General features: G+C 46.3%; 1 protein-coding gene across 3 annotated transcripts in view; it reads right to left on the reverse strand.

Moving 5' to 3' along the window:
• Nucleotides 1–10,464, reverse strand: part of DCAF8 (DDB1 and CUL4 associated factor 8) — a 40,554-nt gene extending 30,090 nt beyond the window's left edge. The window contains exons 1-2 of one of the 3 annotated variants that reach the window (XM_045455111.1): nucleotides 10,336–10,464; nucleotides 9,220–9,292 (exon numbers count right to left, since the gene is read on the reverse strand). The gene's annotated coding sequence lies outside the window, so the exon portion shown is untranslated. Of the gene's footprint in view, nucleotides 1–9,219; nucleotides 9,293–10,010 lie in introns of all 3 variants that reach the window. The other 2 variants (XM_045455109.1, XM_045455110.1) reach the window with 2 other exon arrangements.
• Nucleotides 10,465–21,924: the final 11,460 nt, after the last annotated feature.

The raw sequence follows: 21,924 nt of genomic DNA on the forward strand, positions 1-21,924 counted from the left end.
TATTTTATAGTCAGAGGCTAGGGACGCTACTTGACCCAAACATGAATTGCTTTCTTCATTTTTTAATGCGCTACATTCCCAGCAAATCCACTGCTTTTACCTTGATCGATTTCCATGTAAAATTCAGTCCAGAGCAAACGAATCTGAGCTCGGAGGAGCTGATTGATGAGCTCACTGTCCCAGGTAGCTGGGGGAGTTTAATTAGATTAGCCCTACTGCCTACACTCTAAAAATAACCCTAACCCCTGCCAAACAGAAGGTTAAAGAGTAAACTACTGGGGGATGGGGGAAAAAGATCCAGATGTCATTTTAATTTCTACCCAAGAAAGGCCAGTGACCTAGACCTCTCCTGTCTTAAGGAAAAGGCCTTAAAGTTTTAACCAAATATATGACAAAATACTAACTAAAAACCAAGCAAAGAGGCAGTTAATACAGTGTACGAGAGTACTTTGTGGGGGTGCCTGGGTGGCTCAGCCGATTAAGCGTCCCACTTCAGCTCAGGCCATGATCTCGCAGTTTGTGAACTGGAGCCCTGCGTTGGGCTGACAGTGCAGAGCCTGCTTGGGATTCTCTCTGTGCTCCTCCTCCACTCACGCTTTCTCTCTCTCTCTCTCTCTCTCTCTCTCTCTCTCTCTCTCTCAAAATAAACTACTACAGAGCAATAAAAAGGAGTGGATTACTGACACACACAGCAACGAGGACGGGTCGCAAATACGTCATGCTAAGTCAAAAAAGCAAGACTCAAGCAGCTATGTAACAGGATTCCTCTCATGGGACATTCTAGAAAAGATAAACTACGGGGACAGACAGCAGATCAGTGGTTGCTGGATGGGGGTGGAGAATGGACAACGACCAGGCACGAGAAGACTTCTAGAAACGACGGAGTTGTTGTCCGCCTCGACCGTGGGTGGTGGTGTTATGGGAGTATGCATTGGTCAGAATCCACAGAACAGGTCACTGAAAAAAGGCATAGATTTTACTGTATGTGAATGATCCCTCAATAAATTTGGCCAAACAAAAGAGAATGAGAGAAAGGAGGCAGGGGGAAGAAGTTGGGCAAAATGTAAAGGACAAAGCCCGATCATTAAAAATTAAAAATACTAAATTCTCATGGGGCGCCTGGGTGGCTCAGTCGGTCAAGCATCCGACTTCAGCTCAGGTCATGATCTCACAGCTTGAGTTCGAGCCCCGCGTCGGGCTCTGTGCTGACAGCTTGGAGCCTGGAGCCTGCTTCGGATTCTGTGTCTCCCTTTCTCTAACTCTCCCCCGTTCATGCTCTCTCTCTCGCTGTCTCAAAAGTAAATAAACACTAAAAAAACAATTTTTTTTTTAAATACTAAATTCTCAAGCCTGTGACAGTAACAAGTCAGCTAAAGTGGTCAACACACCACAGTAAATGAAGGCAAAACATCAGGTCTTCTTGTTTGAAAAAGAAAGTGTGGGAGGAATTTTACTGTGACCAAAGCTGCCCGTGACTTACCAGCAACACCATTAAAGGCAAGCGAGGGGTGCCCGAGTGGCTCAGTCAGGTAAGCGTCCGACCCTGGTCATGATCTCACAGTTTGTGAGTTTGAGCCCCATGTCCCCTGCTTGGAATGCTCTCCCCCCCACCCCCCTACCCCTGCCTCTCTCTCAAAACAAATAAACACTAAAAAAAAAAAAAAAAGGCAAGATAGGCAAGATGAAGCCTAAACTTCTAAAAGACCCCAACACCTAGTTGGTGACAGCTAAACGTATCAAGAACCGAAAGCAGTTCAAAATAGTTCCAGTGGTTGTTATTTTGTACACTTACTGCTTTCATTTTTCAAATTTCTCTTAAATTAAATTTCATTTTAACTCCTTTGCTAGGAAAATAGGTCCGACGGGCACATCTACTCCTCCAAACGGTACCGCCACTGCTCCCTTTACTGAGACCCGAGCTCACCGACACACGAGCCCGGAGCGCTCCGGGCGGCCCGGTGCCTGGCGTGGTGCGCCTCCCTCTGCGAGTCAAGGGCCCCGCTCTCCTACACCGACACCCGTAGTTGGAGCAAAGTTTTAGAATTTCCTCTGAAACTGAGAAACAGCGGTAGGAAATACGTCAATTATTGGTAAAACACCTACCAGAGAGCCACACGGTCTCGGGTTGCTCTTGGGAGGACAGACGTCCCAACACCCCCATCACGGGACAGCTGTTCAGGGCCAATCTCCATCCACGGGCCTAATTTACCTCTTTGCCCTGGGCTCTGCGGTCCACGTGGAATCGACCAGTCCTACTTTCCCCATCCCCAATTGTGGAGTTCAAGCTGAAATGGCTCATTTTAAATCCTTTCCCCTCACCTTACTATTTCTTTACTTCACAATAAACACTTCTGGCCAACCAACCTTCCGGCCACCAGCCACACTCCATCGGTATGGAGTTTAATCATCAGACAACCTCACGCACTGAAATTCAAAGGATAACCCCAAGGAAACTGAAACTCATACTATAAACCACGTTTCCAGGGGGGTAGGTTCTGGGCCACTCTCTATTAAGTGCCTGGAGGGGCTGACCACACTGCCCGGTCTCCCCTGGTAAGCTGGACGGAGGAGCAGAAAGAGACCATACATGCTTCCGGATCAGGGAAGTTAATGTCCATCAGCGTTGTGCAGACTTCACAGCACAAGGCAACCTAACTGCACGGCACTCGGGCTGCCCCTGCTTATCCCGATTATAGGGCTCTGGCACCACCCAGTGGCCCATCTACACACAGACAAGCTACTAACACAACAACGTACAAGGCAATACAGGAGCTACAAATACAGACAAGGCAGTCATGATCCCCTCTGCAGCCGATCATCGATTAGGAAAAATGAGTACACAACTACGATCCAAGCGATCCAAGCACCAATCACGGTTACAAAAAAGATAAACTGGGCTTTAAAGGAAGGACAGGGTTTCAGTGCGTAAAGGTGAGAAAGACCAGGACAAGGATGAGAAAATACATGGAGGATGAAAAACATGTTCAAGTCTGGTTTGGCTGGCTGGCGGGGTACAGCTGATTAGTTAAGGAGTGCAGGAGGTGTAGGTGTGTGTGTGTGTGTGTGTGTGTGTGTGTGTACTAGGCATCAGGAAGATTATTTTGTCAAGGATAATAAGACCGACAGAAACGGACAAAAACGGAAGGACAAACCAGTTTAAAGGCCGCCATGGCTGTTGAGGTAAAAAGCAATGAGCACCTGTCTCAGGCTGATGGCAGGAGACATTAAAAGAAGAGAACTGGTGTGAGAACCCTGTAAAACTGATGGCTCAATGGTAGTTATGAAGCTCACAAAGTCAAAAAGACAAGCTTGAGGCTGGGTGCCCAAGGGAAGTCAATCCCACAAATGAGAAGCTGGCATGTGGGAGAAGAGATGAATTTGATTTTATGTTTAAAATCCAAGTCGACGTGTCAGGAAGGTAGTAGAAAACAAGCGCAGGTCTGAAATTTGAGAAATCAGGGTCACAGATACAGACTTGGGAGCGACTCACACGGAGGAGCTTCAAAATCAACTACCTTATAAACTTTACCTCACTCAACAACAAAAACGTATGTACCCGAGAAAGGTGAGAGGGTCCGAGGAAACAATCCCGGGTTAACATCTACCCTTAGAGAAAGAAGGAAGAGGGAGGCAGGAAAATGCTCAGGAGAGCGGAAGGAATAAGGAGTGCTAGGTGTCTTGGAAGTCAAGAGATAAAAAGGTTTCAAGAAGGTGGGGACGGTCCACGTAGAGAGAGAGGGAGAAAGAGAGAATTCCCATTTCAAATGCTACAGAGAAGCCCAGGAAGACGTGTACTGAGAAAAGGCTCAAAGAGTCAGAGAAGCTTTCCATGGAATTACCTCAGATAGGAAGGGAGAATGTCATTTCCTCCCTCTTCAAGGATCATAAAAGGACTCAGTTATCTCTTCAGTTGAGTCCATTAAAGTTATTTCCTGAAAAAATTCATCAGTCTACCAATCAATCATCACCTGAGACCCATGTTTAAACAATTCAGTATTTTTTTTTAAATTTTTTTAATGTTTACTTTTGAGAGAGAGAGAGCGTGAGCAGGGGAGGGGCAGAGAAAGAGGGAGACGCCGGATCGGAAGTGGGCTCCAGGCTCCAAGCTGTCGGCACAGAGCCCGACGCGGGGCTCGAACCCACAAACCGCGAGATCGTGACCTGAACCGAAGTCGGACGCTTAACCGACTGAACCACCCAGGCGCCCCAGAAATGTTTTTATTTATGCAGTCATGTGGACAGACCTTTTATTCTTTAGATACGCTCTTATAAGAAACACCGAATTCTTCCTTTGAGCTCATTTGCTTCATCACTCGGCACTGAAGAGCCCGGTTTTTAAAGACAGAATCTGCTAGAACAGAAGGGTTTCTGGTGTCAGTCGGACCTGGGTCTGACTCTGCCTCTACCACTCACTTTTACGTTTGTTTCTCCTCCTATAAAATGGGATGATACCATTACCCTGCAGAAGCTGGTTTAGAGAATTAAAGACATTTTTGCAAAGAGCTTGTCTGTACCTGGGAGGTACGTGTATTTTCTTTCTGGCTTCTCATTTCTGGTTCCAGACCACATCTCCTAGAGAAGCCTGGGCGTCTTCACCAGCCGGCAAGGATCTTCCCAACACTGTACACAAATGAGGACACGGTTCTAAGTCTAGGAAATCTGTTTACCTGTTCTCATTGGCCTTTTAAAGACTCAGAGATCTGCCAGTATCTCTCGAGTGCATCCATGCTCTACGAACTACAGGTAAAGCCATGTACCCAGGCGCCTCTCTCTGAGTTCTTCTCCCTCTTGAAGGCTCACCGGATGGCCAAGACGAGGACCTCAAAGCAATCCTCACAGGTGACGAGGAAGAAAATAAAGAATTCCTGCATCCACTATACTATGAACAAGAAACTCCTTTCCTCCTTTGGATGAATGCCTCCTCTCCCTGTTGGTAATTCCAAATGTCCTGTGTTTACAGTTTATTGGCTTTAATTCTAGTAACAGTATTTCAGAGTATGTTAGGAATGCGCTCTAAACCTTAAGTGCTGTCTGTGGCAACAGACTTAAGGGACCTTTTATGACAACATTTAAGCCCATTTACCTCAGTTTAAATGATTCTAAGGAAAATTCATTTCCAAGGAAACTCCACTGTGTTTCCACGATGAAATGATTTACCTTTACATGAGAATCCAGCCCCCGTTACCAGTTTTTGCACTCACACTGCAAACTGTTCTTTAATCACTGGAAAAGAGATGGAAGTGTGATGCTCCAAAGATAGAACTTCTACTAAAACAGTAAAACGGAAAGTCTAAAAACCTCAAGAAGTGCCCTCCTACCTGCACTAGGTGAGAGGGAAGAGTCTTAATGCTGGGTCCTAAAATAAGGTCAAAAACACACCTGATAATGTGGCAGTGCTTAAACTACACCAGGGGAATACAGCCTCCTGGCTACCACTAGAGGTAAATCCTACGACAGGTTTCCAGATGGCTGAGAAAAACCAGAACAACAACAAAAAGACACGAGAGGCAAGCATGGGTGCTCCACGTTAGAACTTGGACAGACCTCCTTACGCAGGATCCGTACCAACGACAAGAGCAAATATCTAACCTCTCGCACGCGACACCAAAAATGTCCCCAATAACCCAATCCATTACACATACTACATTTCACTAAAAAGATGCCATCTTTGTCATATTAGTCACTCCCCAGGCCCTATCTGCAAACTCAGGGCAGACTCAGTTCATTAATTTATCTTTAGCATGCACACTCCAGAGGTGAAGGTAGCACTTGAGAAAGTGGGCTTCTGGCCCAGAAACCAGGTCCTACAGAGACACAGATAAAAGCCTGCTCTAAAGAAGCGTGACCGAGTCACAAAATTCATCACACACTAACTTTCAAAGACCTTTCAAGGACTTTCTTCTCCAAGAAAATAACTGAATCAGTAGACAAGAATTTCTGACCAATCCTAACCGTGGCACAGTTCCTCTATTACATGCACAAAAACATTAAGATGAAGTTTTCATTATTACTGTGAAGCTAACCTAAAATCATTGGCAGGTAGCTTTGACATGAAGATATACACGTGTCACTACCTCCGCGTCCACTGCTGGTTCAATTCTTCCAGTTAGTTGCCCGGGGTTCCAAATTGGTTGCGTGTAAGCCGATTATCTTGGCTTACTGATAATTTGTTTTTTTAAAAAAGAAAAAGCTAATTCAGTCTTAACGACTAACTTTAACGCCAATGTTATGCAAAAAAAAAAAAAAACCTCTTAATTCTGTCTTTTATAATCCGGAAAATTCCTAGACATGTTTAGAATAACTTTTCTCCAGTAGAAACAATCCAGAAACAAATCTATCTCCTGAAAACAAAGGTTAATTAGTCACTGCAACTCACCTGATAGAACACAGGACCGAGAGCATGAAACTCGAAGGTCTCAGTCTCCCACAACAGGGCACACTTCTGCAGAATGTCTCCTAGAGTTCTTTTGCTTTTGAAATGTCAGTATTGTTTTAAACAGGCCACAAAAAGGCTGCTTTCTTTTACTCTCTCTGCAGACAAGCTTGTCTTAGGTTGATCCTAGTGAACGCTAAGGATCACAGCACTGGTACTGGCTCCTATACATTCCACAGACTGCTGTATACAGGGCCCTGTCAGGCTGGTGGTGGGAACTAAGGTCACAGTCACAAGCATACCTACCCTCCCACTCAGCCATGCTAGGAAATACTTCCTACTAAGACGCGACAATTCTCATGCGACGCCCTGAAATATAAAATAACTGCAGAGAAGTAAGAATTTTACCGTTGTGGCCCACAAACTAAGAATACTGGTTCACTATATACACAGATGTCACCTGAAGCACAGAAGGTGAAACCCCCGGGGGAGGAGAGATTCTCACCCAGCACACAGAGTAATAAGGAACAAAGTTATACCTTTTTCAACACATCTCCTTTTCTCCTCCCACCCCACCCCTCTCCCAACACAGATCTCCAGATCTCACAAAAACATAAGTAATAAATCAGGGCGCCTGGGTGGCTCAGTCGGTTAAGCATCTGACTTCGGCTCAGGTCATGATCTCAGGGCTCGTGAGTTCGAGCCCCGTGTCGGGCTCTGTGCTGACGGCTCGGAGCCTGGAGCCTGTTCTAGATTCTGTATCTCTGTCTCTCTCTGCTCCTCCCCAACTCGTGCTCGCTCACTCTCTCTCGCTCGCTCTATGAATGAATAAAAACAGTAAAAAAAAAAAAAAATAATAATAATAATAATAATAATAAAAACGCAGTCTCAGTCCACCTCAACACCCTCTACCCAAGTCTACTTTTGGTGGCGGTGGTAACGAAGCTGACCAAGTCTAATTTGGTCACTGGCCTGAATGAATACAGTTGATTTCACTGCGACGTTATCAACACTTTAATTTTCATGTGCCCTTACCTCCCCCAAAAATGTAGAAGAAAAGCCAACAAGAGAAGGTTAAAAACCTGCATCTGTGCCATCATGCTGTTAAGACGGGCCAGCTGGGGAGATGAAATAAAACGCTCCACACTCCTAGCTCCCTAGCCCAGACTCACTTCCGAGAACAAGGAGACCTTTTCATGGTCTAGGCCTCTGATGATCTATTGATGGGGGTCACTGCAGAGCCCAATAGCTTGAAAAAATGTATTCTCGTCAAGGCAAAAAAGGAAAAGGCATAAGGGGTAGCTGGAGCACAGGCAGTGAATGCTGAAGCAGCAAGGGAAGGAATTCCAATCCTCGTGTCAACGCTGACCAGGTGTGCATGAACAGAGACCAAGAGGAGGCGATGAACTAAGGAGGTACACTGATGTTTAGTCTAAGAATGCATTTATTTAGAGAGACACATACACACGGACATCTAATTATTTCCGCTGTTCGCTGGTCTTGAACCCCCACCACACTGACTCCAATCATGTTCAGAAGATAACTGTAGATGGGTGCCTACAAAGCAGACATCTAAGCTGACCAGTTAAAAACGATTCACAAAAAATAAAAAAATAAAAAGGAAACTATGTTGGAAAGCAGAAGGCAAAGAAGTAGAAACTGGCGCATGCCTCATTCAAAGCCATAGCAACAATGTGTAAAGAAAACAGAAGACATTTTTTTACTGTCTATCATGTGCTAGGCACAATATAAGAGCTTCACACAGGTTCCCTCCCACGAGACCAACAATGACTGTAGGAGGTAAGTGGCGTTATCCCACTTTTAGAGATGTGGCAATTAAGAGTCAGAGAAGTTTAAGTAGCTTGCCCAAGGTCACATGGCCAATAAATCTTAGTACAGTAGTTAAGTTCTGATCTGTCCAGCTCTAACGGCTGTACTTATCTGTCTCAATGACACACGAACATGCCCGGCTGATGTTCCAATCAGGACACCACACGGAACAAAACTCGGCAGTGTCCCACTCAACCTTTACCTACTACCTACCCTGAACGTATGAAGAATCAGCCAGGCCTCCCCCCCAGAGCCACTCAGCTCTTCTGTCACATCCCGTGGACTTCAACCACAGCACTATCCTCCGCTACCAGAAACCCAGGAGTCTTACAAAAACTACGTTTACGAGTATGTTCTGACTCCCTCTCTGACCCTGGCCTGTGCTGTTGAATGCACAAGATGATTCCTCGGCTGACCCCAAATCCTTCAGACCGGCTATTAAAGAGCAGCTGATTGGGTTTTTTTTTTTAACCCCAACTTTACTACGATGTCCTGCAAAACTGGAAATCTGAAGTGGACTGAACTCGGACGCCGACCTCCCAGCACCACTTCCCAGCTTTCAGGGACAAGCAGCTGAAGATTCTCCTCCAAACACAAATAACAATGCAAAGCCCTGAGAAGGGAAGAGACTCGATTTGACAAAAGGCTGAAGAGAACTCAGGCAGACTAATTCCCAGCTTTTAACAACATAAGAAACACGATCCACACAAAAGCAACACACAAGGCAAATGAATAAAGGAAGAGGGGGACACATTCCCCTCTAGGCTTAACGAGGTGGGGGGGCGGTGCGTTATTTGAAGATACACAGCAACAGTTTAGGACAGAAAGTCAAGACGCCCACAGCCCATAAAACTTGTCAAAGTAATTTAAGCGGAGCTGGAACACAGCCAAGAACAACACCCCAACTCTTTGGGATACTGGGGTAGGAATTTTATGACTGTAGTGGTCAGCACTTGGGCATCAGGGTAGGGTCTGTCTTGGGCTCAGGAATTTAAATGCCTTCAACTCCTACTCACCTTTCCTTCTTTATCACTGAAGTTGGGCCAGGCTGAGCTCCTGAGAAAATAGGTCGGTTGATTCACTGAAGGGCTGAGAAAAGTCAAAGTTTAAATGGCAAAAGTATCTCTACTGACCATAACACAACATATCTGTGAATACATTTTAGTTTCTTTTCAGACCTCCTCGGCACTGTTTAAAACCAGAGTAAGTCCGACTACTGAATAAATAACCCGGGCAGTTACAGAAATACCACGAACCAGGCAAGTCATCTCCCAGCTTCGCTAAAACGTTAAAAGTCATTTAAAAGGAAAACCTGAATCCTGTCGCTGCTAACCCATAACCAAACCTCTCAACAAGAAGCCACAGGGCAGGGGGGAAATCCCGGAGAGAATGTGATAGCGTTAGTGCCGGTTTGTTTACAGAGACTCCAGCGACAATCATATGAGTCAGAAATTCAAGCCACCAGATGCTTTCCAACTAACAGGGAGCAAATGGTACGGTTCTGCGGGGCCCTGGAAGATCTGGGGGTGAGGGGAAGCAAGCTGCGAGAATTGTATTACAAAGGGAGCGAGACCAGACGGCGACAACTGACTTGGACCTCGGCCTCCCGTACAAGGTGCTGGGCCCGAGAACTCGGGATGGGGGAGGGGGGCACACTGCGCGGTGGCCCCGAGGTGACGGGGAGACGCAGGGCGACCGCTTCCCCCAGCCTAAGGGGTAAACATGCGCACCCAAACGGGTCACCCGAGCAGCAAAACCGTCCCTGTGGACCGTGGGGCAGGCTCTTGGGGGCAACCCCAGGGCTGACCTGAGGCAAGGGCAGCCAGTCCTCCCGGCGGAGACTCGGGTCAGGGCCAGGAGAAGACCTGAGCCCCGGGAGCTTGGGAAAGGAATCCAATCTATCCTGAAGGGGAGCGGGCCAGGGGCGAGGGGGTCAGGCCAAGCCGGAACGAGACACGGACCGGGTAGGTCAAGGGGGGGGGTGTCCGGCTGGGGCAGTTACAAGCACGGGAGCCGGCGAGGCTCAGCAGCCCGCTTCCCGTCTTGGGTCATCCTTCTGCCAGCGGCTGCTCCGACTGTTCCAGGCCCAGCCGCCCCGTCCACTGCCGCCACCAACGCCGCCGCCATCTTACACTGGCCAGCGGCCGCCACCACCACCGCCTCCGCTCTCGGCGCTTGCGCCTGCGCCGCCACGCTTTCCGGCCCCGTTTGCGACGAGGTGCTGGAGAAGACTGAAGGAAGAGTGGTCGCGCGAGCTCTCGGCTCCCAGCCCTCCGCGGAGGACGCATAAGGGGCGGGGCTTAGGGCCAACGGCAAACAGAGCCAGGGGCGCGTGCGCGCTCCCGTGAGGCGAAGCTGTTTTCGCGGCGTGCTTGGAGGGGCTCGCACCTCTCGCACGGCTGCGGGCAGACGCGGGGGCAGGGGGCCTCCCGGACTTGTGGCTGCGGTGGAACCGAATTTCCCTTCCAGCGGACTGGAGGGCAACCTCCTGGGCGGCCTCCATTTCCGCCCTGTTTTTGAATACTGGGAACAGGCAGTGCTTGCCAGGCTCCCTGTGGAAACCCCATTTCCTTTGAGGACCTTGTTGCCTTAAGTGGTTTCAATCCCTTTGAGACCCGCTTCCCCGCGAGAGCTTCCCTTTACCCATTTTTAAATGAAGGGATTCGGAAGCTTCAGATGCAGCTGAGCGATTCAAGAGGCTGTTTCTCCAAAGGGGGAGGCGGGGGGGGGGGTGTCGCAAGTTCCGCAGAATGGGCTTGGTGGCGGACACTGCTTGGCTCTGACACCTGAAGGAAGCTTGCAGGAGATCCCTGGAAAGGTTGCTGCGAGGCGCAGGGCATTTTGACCGGGGCACGGTGCAAGAACCTGACCCCATTCACCTCTACCACTACCATCCTATTAGAATTCATTGTATGTTACTTATGAACATATGAACGCCTAGCTGGTTTGTCTACTTCCATGATTGACTTGCTAGTTAGAAGGCAGCCAGACTGGCGGCCTAAAATGTAAGTCAGGCCACATTATTGCCCCCAAAGCTTCCCTATCTCTCACACACGCACACGCACACAATGGCTTCCAAAGAAGGCCTTACATGACCGGGCACCTATTTGTCTGATTTCATCTCCCATACTGCCTACGTCTGCTCTAGCGTTGTTGGCCTTCTCCACTCTTAGCTGCAGCCTAAAGCACGATCCATCCCTAAGGGCTTCTGCATTTGTTCCCTCTCGGGATTTTCCTCTATCAGATCTTTACTAGACTTGCTCTCTCCGCTCAGATCTCTACTGAAATCCTCCTCCTTCAGAGAGGCAGCTCTTGAATGTTCCAACTAGAATGATACCCCACACCACCATCCTCCTCTGCCTTCTCACTCTGCATTGTTTTTTCGTAACGATTTTTACCTGTGACATTTAAGCTATAATTATGTATTTGTAACTGGAAAATACCATCGAATATAAGCTCTATAACGGCAGGAACTGTGTCTTTGTCACCTTTGTCACCCCAACATCTAGGGGAGGACCAGAGCACAAAGCAGCTGTCTGATGCCTCACCATTCCAACCATTCTTTCATTCACTCCATCAGCATATACCGAATTCCTATAGCGTCCGTAAGCTCCTGTCCTAGGTACTGGGGCTGAAGCAGTGAAGAAAACACACCGACATTCCTGCATTCACAGAACTTATTTATCAGTGCAGAGGGTTGGGACTGTAAAGGGAGGGGAAGGTCACAAAGATAATAATATTAAGAAGACTAGTGGAAAATGAAGCAGGGTAAAAGCGGGTTACCTGAGTAGGTGTGCTCTTTTACAGAGGCGGTTCAGGGGAAGGCCCTCTGTCGAGGTGACATTTGAATAAAGATTTGAAGTGAGGGAGTGAATCATATACACTGGGGGAAGAACCTTCTAGGCAGAGGAAACAACGAGGTAAAAAGACCCGGAGCTTGAGTGGGCTTCGTGTATTCAAAGAACAGCAGGGCAGCCAGTGTGGCAAAAGAGCAGATTAGAGAAACGTGATCAGAGATTACTCCCAGATTTATAGACCAAGAAGACGATTTAGGATTGTATCTCCTACAGGTGCTAGGAAGCCATGGAGGGTTCTGAGTAAAAAGGTGACACGATCTGATTTATAAATGAAGAGATTTGGTCTGGTTGGTTCTTGGAACGCTGTCTGCAGGGAGGCGAAATGGAAGCTGAAAGACCAGTTAGGAAGCTGTTGCAAAAGATCTGCAAGACTAGTGTTGCAGTGGAAGTGGCAGGAAGTGACCGGATTCAGGAAATAACGTGGAAGGTGGCAGAGGTGCCCTGCTAATAGATTGAGTCTGGAGTGCAAGATAAAGAGTCGGGCTGTCTCGGGCTTTTGGACTGGAGCAACAGGATAAACAGTCGGGCCATTTACTGAGATAGAACTCCAGGCAGGAGGGGGGAGCAGGAGGAGGGTTTTTGTTGGAAAAATGTCCAGTTCTATTTTAGACATGTTGAACTGGAGGTGCCTATTAGATTTCCAAGTGGAGCTACTGAGTAAACAATTGAAATATGAATCTGAGGCTCATAGGAGAAGACAATTGCTGGTATAAACTGGGGAGCTATTAAGGTATAAATGGCATCTATAACCATGGAGTGGGGAGTGCTTACTTAGTTAACATGGAAGAGAAGACAAGCAGAGTCTATATATAAGTTGAGCCCTCTAATCCCAAGGCACTCCAACTAGTAAAGGTCAGAGAGAAAAAATATCCAGCAAAATTTATTTAAAAGGAGCAACCAGGGGCGCCTGGGTGGCGCAGTCGGTTAAGCGTCCGACTTCAGCCAGGTCACGATCTCACGGTCCGTGAGTTCGAGCCCCGCGTCGGGCTCTGGGCTGATGGCTCGGAGCCTGGAGCCTGCTTCCGATTCTGTGTCTCCCTCTCTCTCTGCCCCTCCCCCGTTCATGCTCTGTCTCTCTCTGTCCCAAAAATAAATAAACGTTGGAAAAAAAATTTTTTTTTTAAAAAAGGAGCAACCAAGAGGGGTGTCTGGGTGGCTCAGTCGGTTGAGCGTCTGACTTCGGCTCAGGTCATGATCTCACAGCTCGTGAGTTCGAGCCCCGCGCTGGGCTCTGTGCTGACGGCTCGGAGCCTGGAGCCTGCTTCCGATTCTGTGTCTCCCTCTCTCTCTCTCTGCCCCTAACCCACTGGCATTCTGTCTCTGTCTCTCTCAAAAATAAATAAACATTAAAAAAAATTTTTTTTTAAAGGAGCAACCAAGAAAAAGAACTTAAAACCCCAAAGAGCAAGGAATCCTATGAAACAAATTTTTTAAATGTTTCAAGAAGGGCACTATCAACTCTCATTCCTGTTGAAGAGTCTGAGGACTAAAAACTGACCACTGGATTTGGAAACATGGAGGTTAAGACCTCAACAAGAGTGACTTTGGTGGAGCTCTGGAGATGAAAACCTCCCACTCTGTGATCTGGTTTCCATGCTCACTGCTTTGGACACCATTGCTGTTGCCACCAAATCTTATTTTGGGCTCTCCTATTGCATTTGAGGTTGTGATGATCATCACCCCTTCTAAATATCCAATCTCACGGATTTCTGTGACACTGTATGTCATAGTTCTATTTATATCACTTGACCATTTATTTCATGAGCTGTTCTCACTCTTCATTCTAAGTGTTCTTCCAAAGTGATCTTATCCATTCTCACAGTTGGGACTACCATCCATGTCCCCGTCTTTATTGCCAATCCAGGCTTCTTCAAGCTCTAGACTCACATACCTGATAGCCAATGGCACTTTTAAAAAAACAAAACAGCTTTATTGAAATGAAATTCACATACCATACAGTTCACCCATTTAAAGTGTGCAATTGAATGGTTTTTAGTACATTCACAGGTACGTGCCACCATCACCACAGATAATTTTCAACCATTTTTGTCACCTTGAAAAGAAACCGGGTACCCTTTAGCCACCACCCTCTATCTTCCCATCCCGCTGCAGCCTAAAAAACCATGAACTCCTTTGTTTCTATAGATTTCCCTATTCTGGACTTCCATATGAAAGGAATCGTATAATACACTTTGTGTGTGTGATCGGTTTCTTCCACTTAGCATGTCTTCAAGGTTCATCCATGTTGTATCATGTGTCAGTACTCCATTCTTTTTTATATCAAATATCGCTCCGTTGTATGAATACATCACATCTCGTGTTTCCAATCATCTGCCGACAGTTTGGTTGTTTCTTTTGGCTATTACGAATAATGCTATCATAAACATTCATGTACAAGTTTCTGTGTGGGTTTATATTTCACTTCATTTCTCTTGGGTATATACCTAGGAGTGGAGTTTCTGGGTCACATGGTTAACTATATGCTTCATCATTTGAGAAACTAACAGACTGTTTTTCAAAGCAGTGGTACCATTTCACATTCACACCGGCAGCGTATGAGGGTTCCAATTCCTCCTCATCCTGGCCGATATTTGTTATCTGACTTTTTCATTTTAGACAGCCTAGTGGATATGAAGTGGTATCTCAGTATGGTTTTGGTTTGCACTTCTCTGATGACTAACAATGTTAAGCATTTTTACACGTGTTTATTGGACATTTCTGTCTTCTTTGGAGAGCTGCCTATTCAGATCCTTTGCTCATTTTTAAATTGTCTTCCTATTACTGAATTGTAAGAATATATATTCTAGATACAAGTCCCTTATCAGGTATATTACTTATTATTATTATTTTCTCCCATTCTGTGGATTGTCTTTTCATTTTTGATGGTCTCCTTTGATGCACAAAGCTTTCTAATTTTGGTGAATTTATCTTTTTTTTTGTTTTGCTGCTCATGCTTTTTGGTGGCATATCTAAGAAACCTTAGCTAAGTCCAAAGTTATGACAGTTTTACCCCTCTGTTCTTAGTTGTTACTTTTAGGTCTTTGACCTGTTTTGAGTTCATTTTGCATATAATGTGAGGTAAGGATTGAGCTCATTCTTTTGCATGTGGCTGTCCAGTTGTCCCAGCACCCCTGTTGAAAAGACTGTTCTTGGGGCGCCTGGGTGGCGCAGTCGGTTGAGCGTCCGACTTCAGCCAGGTCACGATCTCGCGGTCCGTGAGTTCGAGCCCCGCGTCAGGCTCTGGGCTGATGGCTCAGAGCCTGGAGCCTGTTTCCGATTCTGTGTCTCCCTCTCTCTCTGCCCCTCCCCCGTTCATGCTCTGTCTCTCTCTGTCCCAAAAATAAATAAACGTTGAAAAAAAAAAAAAAAAGAAAAGACTGTTCTTTCCCTCTGGATGGTTTTGGCACCCATGTGAAAAATCAGTTGACCAAAGATGTAGTTTATTTCTGGACTCTTAATTCTATCCCATTGGTATCAATGTCTATTCTTGTGCCAATGCCAGACTGTTTTACCATTGCTTTATAGTGAGTTTTGAAATTGGGAAGAGTGAGTCCTCCTTCTTTATTCCTTTTTCAGGACTGTTTTCTTATTCTGAGTCCACGGCAATTCCATGTGAATTCTAGAATTAGCTAGTCAATTTCCACAAAGAAGTCAGCTGGGATTCTGATAGGGAGGGAAAGCACTGACTCTTGAGATCATTTGGGGAGTACTGCCCTCTTAATGATGTTGAATGTCCTGCTCTATGAAAATGAGATGTTTTTCCATTTATTTAGATCTCCCTCTGTCAACGTTTTATAGTTTTCACAGTATAGTTTTACACTTCTTTTGTTAAATTTACTCCTAAGTACTCTTTTTTTAAAATTTTTTTAAACATTTATTTATTTTTGAGACAGAGAGAGACAGAGCATGAACAGGGGAGGGGCAGAGAGAGAGGGAGACACAGAATCGGAAGCAGGCTCCAGGCTCTGAGCCATCAGCCCAGAGCCTGACGCGGGGCTTGAACTCACGGACCGCGAGATTGTGACCTGAGTTGAAGTTGGACGCTTAACCAACTGAGCCCCCCAGGCGCCCCTCTTTTTTCCCCAAATATATATATATATATATATATATATATATATATATATATATATATATATATATATGTTTCTTGAGACAGCAAGGGAGTGAGCGAGTGACCAGGGTTGGGCAGAGAAAGAGGGGAAACTGAGGCTCTGAAGCAGGCTCTGAGCTGACAGCACCGACCCCGATGCGGGGCACGAACTGACAAACCATGAAATCATGACCTGAGCTGAAGTCAGATGCTTAACTGACTGAGCCACCGAGGCGCCCCTCCCCAAGTATTCTTTTTGATGTTATTGTGAATGGGACTATTTTCTTAACTTCATTTTTGGATTGTTCATTGCAAATGTATAGAACTACAATGTATTTTGTAAATTGACCCTATATTCTGAGAATTTCCTGTATACAAGATCATGCCGTCTGTAAATACGGTTTTATTTCTTCCTTTCCAATGTCTGTGCCTTTTATTTCTTTTTCTTGCCTAACTTTCCTGGCCAGAACCTTATATAAGTAGTGAAAGCTGATATCCTTGTGTTATTCCTGATCGTAGGGGGAAAAGCAACCAGTCTTTCACCATTAAGTATAACGTAAGCTGTAGAGATTTCATAGATGCATTGTATCAGGTTATCCTTTCTCTTCCAGACAATGGTACTTTAATGTTTCCAAATTGAACTCACCTTTGCTCTACCTCTGTCAAACTCAAACTGTTCCTGTTCTCCTCTCTTGGTTGGCTCCACTGTTCTCCTGCCTTAGGTTACATTCCCTAGAAGCTGAGCTCAAAAAAGGGATTCCATGTAAATGGTACGTTGAGGGAGTGCTCTCAAGTAAAACCTGTAAATGGAGTGAGGCAAGCAAGGTAAGACAGGAGGAAAAGTTAGGTAAAGATAGGGCTCCTACATTTAGCCTCCACTGGGAACTCCTGGCATATACGTGGCACATTTGTCCCACCTCGAGGAAAGGGGGGAATTATCTATTATCATTTACTGATAACACAACTAATGATTACATGCCATTGCCGATAATGCAATCTCCAGCAGAATCCCAGCTGACTTCTTCACCAAAACCGGCATCATACCATTGGCCATGATGCTGTCCCCAGGAGGGAATAACCTTCCAGAAGTTTCCAGAAGTGGTTCCTGTCGGTACAGAGGGCAATTCTCAAGAGGATGCAGCTGTGAGCTATCAGCAGCCAAAACTTACACTTCCTGGTAAAGATCTGGACGGGGTGCCAACAATGTTTATGTAGTCCACTTCTAGCATTGCTCAGATCCATATGCTTTGTACACAAGTTCATTCTATCCAGGCATTCTGGCTAACTTCTGGGGACACTTACAAGGGGAGTCCCTGAACTGTAAATGTGATGATCTCCCTTCTCTAGCACCCAGTCTAGAGTCCTCTCCCCCTTGACTAGCCCTTGTTAGTCAAGATGGCTTACCCAGTGGAGTAAGCCAGACCCTCATTCCTGAGGGTTTTGAGCCCCAAGAGATCATGCCCTCAATCAGGCTGTAATTCTTTACTTACCCATTTATGGTTAAAGCTGAGTATAGGAGGACCAAGAGATATCCCAAGGATCATGTGCGCCTCAAACACTTCCCACTGTGTCCACGTTAGCAGCAGTCCTACCTTCTCGTAACAGAGTCAATTGTCCCCAACAGTATGGTAACTTCTTTGCTTGATGGTCTGCAGGCATTAGGAGCTCAAAGCGACCAGATGACGGTCATATCTTTAAGTTTATTGAGATTCTTATGTTGTGCCTGATAGAAGCATCCTCCCCGCACCCCTTACCCCCTGATCCTCAAGTAGATCACTGGGAGTGATGTTGAATAGGGTCACTTCTGTTTCCGCCCCTTGGTTCCAGAGCCCTTGGATTCTACCCAGGGGCTGAGGATAAAGCACCCTTTTATGGTCATGTAGGTTTACACTGTATTGTAAAGGACAGCACCCCATTCTTGCTGGCACCGCCAATGCACCTTCAAAAGGCCATCCCAATGCTCTACCAGGTCAAAAGCTTCTGGATGGAAAGGTATTTGGTAACAGTAGTAGACCCCCATTGTCATGCGCCCACTGCTGCACCTGCTTTGTCATTAAATGGGTCCCTTGTTCCAAAGCATTATTATGTAGGATCCTATACCAGTAGATCAAACGCGTCGGAGTCCTTGGATAGTAGTACTAGCTAAGGCACTCCAGGCAGGATAAGCAAAGCAAGATATGTGATCAGAATAAGTTGCTGACTTTTCCAGAATGGAATCATTGCCACCAAGTGGCTGGTTGTTCTCCCTGAGCAGTGGTACTGAACTGGGGGATCAGCATTGCTCTTTGTGGCTGACAGGTTAGACATTTAGAATCGCTAGGTCAGCCTCTGGCAAGAGAGGCGTCCAATGCTAAGAGGCCGATAAACGGCCTCCATCTCTGCCATCAGGGTGATTCTACTCATGAGCACACTGGAAGAACTGGGCCAGGTGAGGTTCCTGGTCAAATCGTCCTGTCCATTTGGTTATTAGCTAACACTTTTCTGGTGAATACTATAGTAAGTCCCACTCTCACAGACCCACCCAAATGCTCTTCACCAGATCTTCTCTCGCATTTTCCTATCTTGCACCTTCTGGGCCCCTGACCAACCAGCCCACTGACCTTGAGTTCACATATACCCTTGCCTCAGGCCACTTCTCACTCTCCAAAGCGGATAATCACCTACACTGCCTAAAGACCTACTGATTGAGAATTTGCCCTCATCACTGACTTTTAGGACCACTCCAGATGGGGCCATTGAGAAGCGATAGTTCATATTTGGCTTGCCCTAAAACATATCAGACCAACTCCTCCACGAACCAGACCTGGATTTTTTTTCTTGTCTGGCCAATCAAATGGTTGCAGGATTTCTCATGTTGCCACAGGCATGGGCTAGGACAAAGCTATCACTGTAACAGATGTACATAATCTGGAGAACTGAGGGCCCTTGTTCAGGTTAACTTATTCGTGCCCACCAAGTCTGTTTGGGCTTCTTCCCAAAGGTACTGTTCCCATTGTAAGACGAATTGCTATTGTATCCACCCAATCTTATGACTTGGCAGGTCTCACAATAACCAGCTGGTTATATGGGCAACTGCTCACATAGTCACTTGATATTTTGTGGTCAAGCACTGAGTCTCTATCAGGGTCTAATCGTATGCCAGGAGATGCTTTTCAAATGATGAAACTTTCTTTACTGCAGATGGCATAACCTTACTCCAGAACCCGAGAGATCTATGCTGGAACTCTCCTGTTGAGGATAGCGCGAGAATCCACGCACCATCTCTTCCTACCACAGATACCTCTAGTACCACAGAATTTTCCAGGTCATACGGCCCCTGCCGCGGGGCTGCTTGTATATCATAGCCTGGATCTGCTGCAGAGGCCTTTCTTGCATTCCTAAGCACAGAGTACGGTGCCTCCAAAATAGAAGAGGCCTACTTAAGGCACCGCGCTTCTTTCTTGGGGTAAAATACACAAGATGCAATAACTTACCCTTTACTTTAGAGAGAATGTCCCAGAATGCTCCAGCTCACTGGACTCCTAAAAACTTAACCAACGTGGCAGGACCGTGCATCTTTGCAGGATTTATTTTCCACTCTCCGGAGTGCAGGTGTCTCACCAAGGAACCCAGAATACTTGACACTGCTTGTTCATCAAGTCTGATTAGCATGTCCTTAATCCCTGAGTAGCGTAAGCTACACAAAGCATACAAACGTGGTACCCTGCAGAATGGACTACACTGTGATGATGGGGGAGAAGTAACATAGCTCCAGATCGAGACTGTGAATATATACTGGTGCCCACCACTTGTGAATGCAAACTGTTTCTGATACTCCTTGGAAGAACGTATTCACTAGATGAGGGGTTGGCAAGCTTTCTGTGGAGGGTCAGACAGTACACGTTAAAAACCATGTACCTATCTATACCAGAAGCTGTGTTACTTCCTCTCGTAGAGAAAACACACCCAACACAGTACTGCTTGGACTACTACCCACCGAAGTTTGCAGTAGCCCCATGCAATCCACCTCAGGCCAATCCAGTTTTTGCAAGAGCCAGACGGGTGGAATTAAAAGAAGAAATGATGGAGACCCACACTCCAGCATCCCTCTACTTTTTTTTTTTTTTTTTTCAACGTTTATTTATTTTGGGGACATAGAGAGACAGAGCATGAACAGGGGAGGGGCAGAGAGAGAGGGAGACACAGAATCAGAAACAGGCTCCAGGCTCTGAGCCATCAGCCCAGAGCCTGACGCGGGGCTCGAACTCACGGACCGCGAGATCGTGACCTGGCTGAAGTCGGACGCTTAACCGACTGCGCCACCCAGGCGCCCCTCCCTCTACCTTTTTAAGCGTTGAACTAATTACTGCCATTTCCCCCAGAACGCAGTATTTTTTATTTTCTATCTTGGTAGAGGTGGGGATGCAGTTTCAGGGGCTTCTACTTGGGCTTTCTGCCGATTGTCAAGAATGTCCATTCTGATTATACATTTGAAAACTGAAAAAAAAAAAATGACCATAAAGTGGGTTTCTGGACCCACCGTGAGGCAGATTCAGGCAAGCACTCCGTTCTGACCCCATATTCCCCTACTGCGATGAGGACAGGGCGTAGGAAGGGCAGTGCTGTGGTGGCGCTTCGGGTCCCTGGGTATCAAAGTCAACTCAGGCCCAGTATCCCTATTTTCCAACTTAAAAAATCTGGGCAATCTTCCCCCAATACATGGTTGACTAAGTAAATGGATCTTTCAATTGATAGTTTGAATCTAAGAACTGTCTCAGGCCTAAAAAATGGGCAAGGAATTTTTTTTTTTTTAATGTTTATTTTTTTTGAGACAGAGAGAGACAGAGCATGAACAGGGGAGGGGCAGAGAGAGAGGGAGACACAGAATCAGAAGCAGGCCCCAGGCTCTGAGCTGTCAGCCCAGAGCCCGACGCGGGGCTCGAACTCACGGACCGTGAGATCACGACCTGAGCCGAAGTCGCACGCTTAACCGACTGAGCCACCCAGGCGCCCCGGAATTTTGACTTTTCAAATTACTGATCTCATTCTTCTGCTCAATCATTCTTGATCTCTTAATTAAATACAAACCAATACCTTGCTTGGCTGTCCATTTATCTGGTCCCTGGGACCACCCACGTTCCATTAGCCATCTCCACTTTGAAGATGCTGCCCTATGGAAACCTGCCCACCCTGACTCTGAGAGTTAAGTGTTGCCACTTGGCTTCCGCTACTCGAGGAGCCTATCATCCCCACTGCTACAAGGGAAACCAGTTCTTAAACATCCCCTGCCATCAGCCTCCACCCACAGAGACAGCCACTTCTAAACTTCCCAAAGATGCCAGTGACCCATTCATTAGTGCCTTTCCTTCATAAAACAAACAAAAATGTCCCCAGACCTTCCTAAGGAACATGGTCAGCTGGTGGGTTTTCCGGTGTAATATACATTCATTCTCACATGCCCACTTCCTCTAAGCCTTTTGATCGTTTCTCGTAAGGTCTATCATCTCAACCTCGTTTACTGTGGACCGTCGTTTTTTCCAAGCTCCCCAGCCATCTTGACAGTGTATGATAAGCACCTCCTGGGGCCCTTGCCAGGATGGTCTCCAGAGTCACGGGAAAATATCCTCATTACCACAAATTCTGTATGAATTCGATTCTTAACTCATGAAACCATCCAAACAACTACAAATCTATCTTCTAACATACAGAATTTTGGAACAAAGGGGTACCTCCTTTAAAGTCTGAGAGCAGCATAAAAACTCCACATACAGCTTAAACCTAAACTTCTTAATGGT

This window comes from Leopardus geoffroyi, chromosome C3 (assembly GCF_018350155.1).
Source record: "Leopardus geoffroyi isolate Oge1 chromosome C3, O.geoffroyi_Oge1_pat1.0, whole genome shotgun sequence".
In the NCBI taxonomy this organism is placed as follows: domain Eukaryota; kingdom Metazoa; phylum Chordata; class Mammalia; order Carnivora; family Felidae; genus Leopardus; species Leopardus geoffroyi.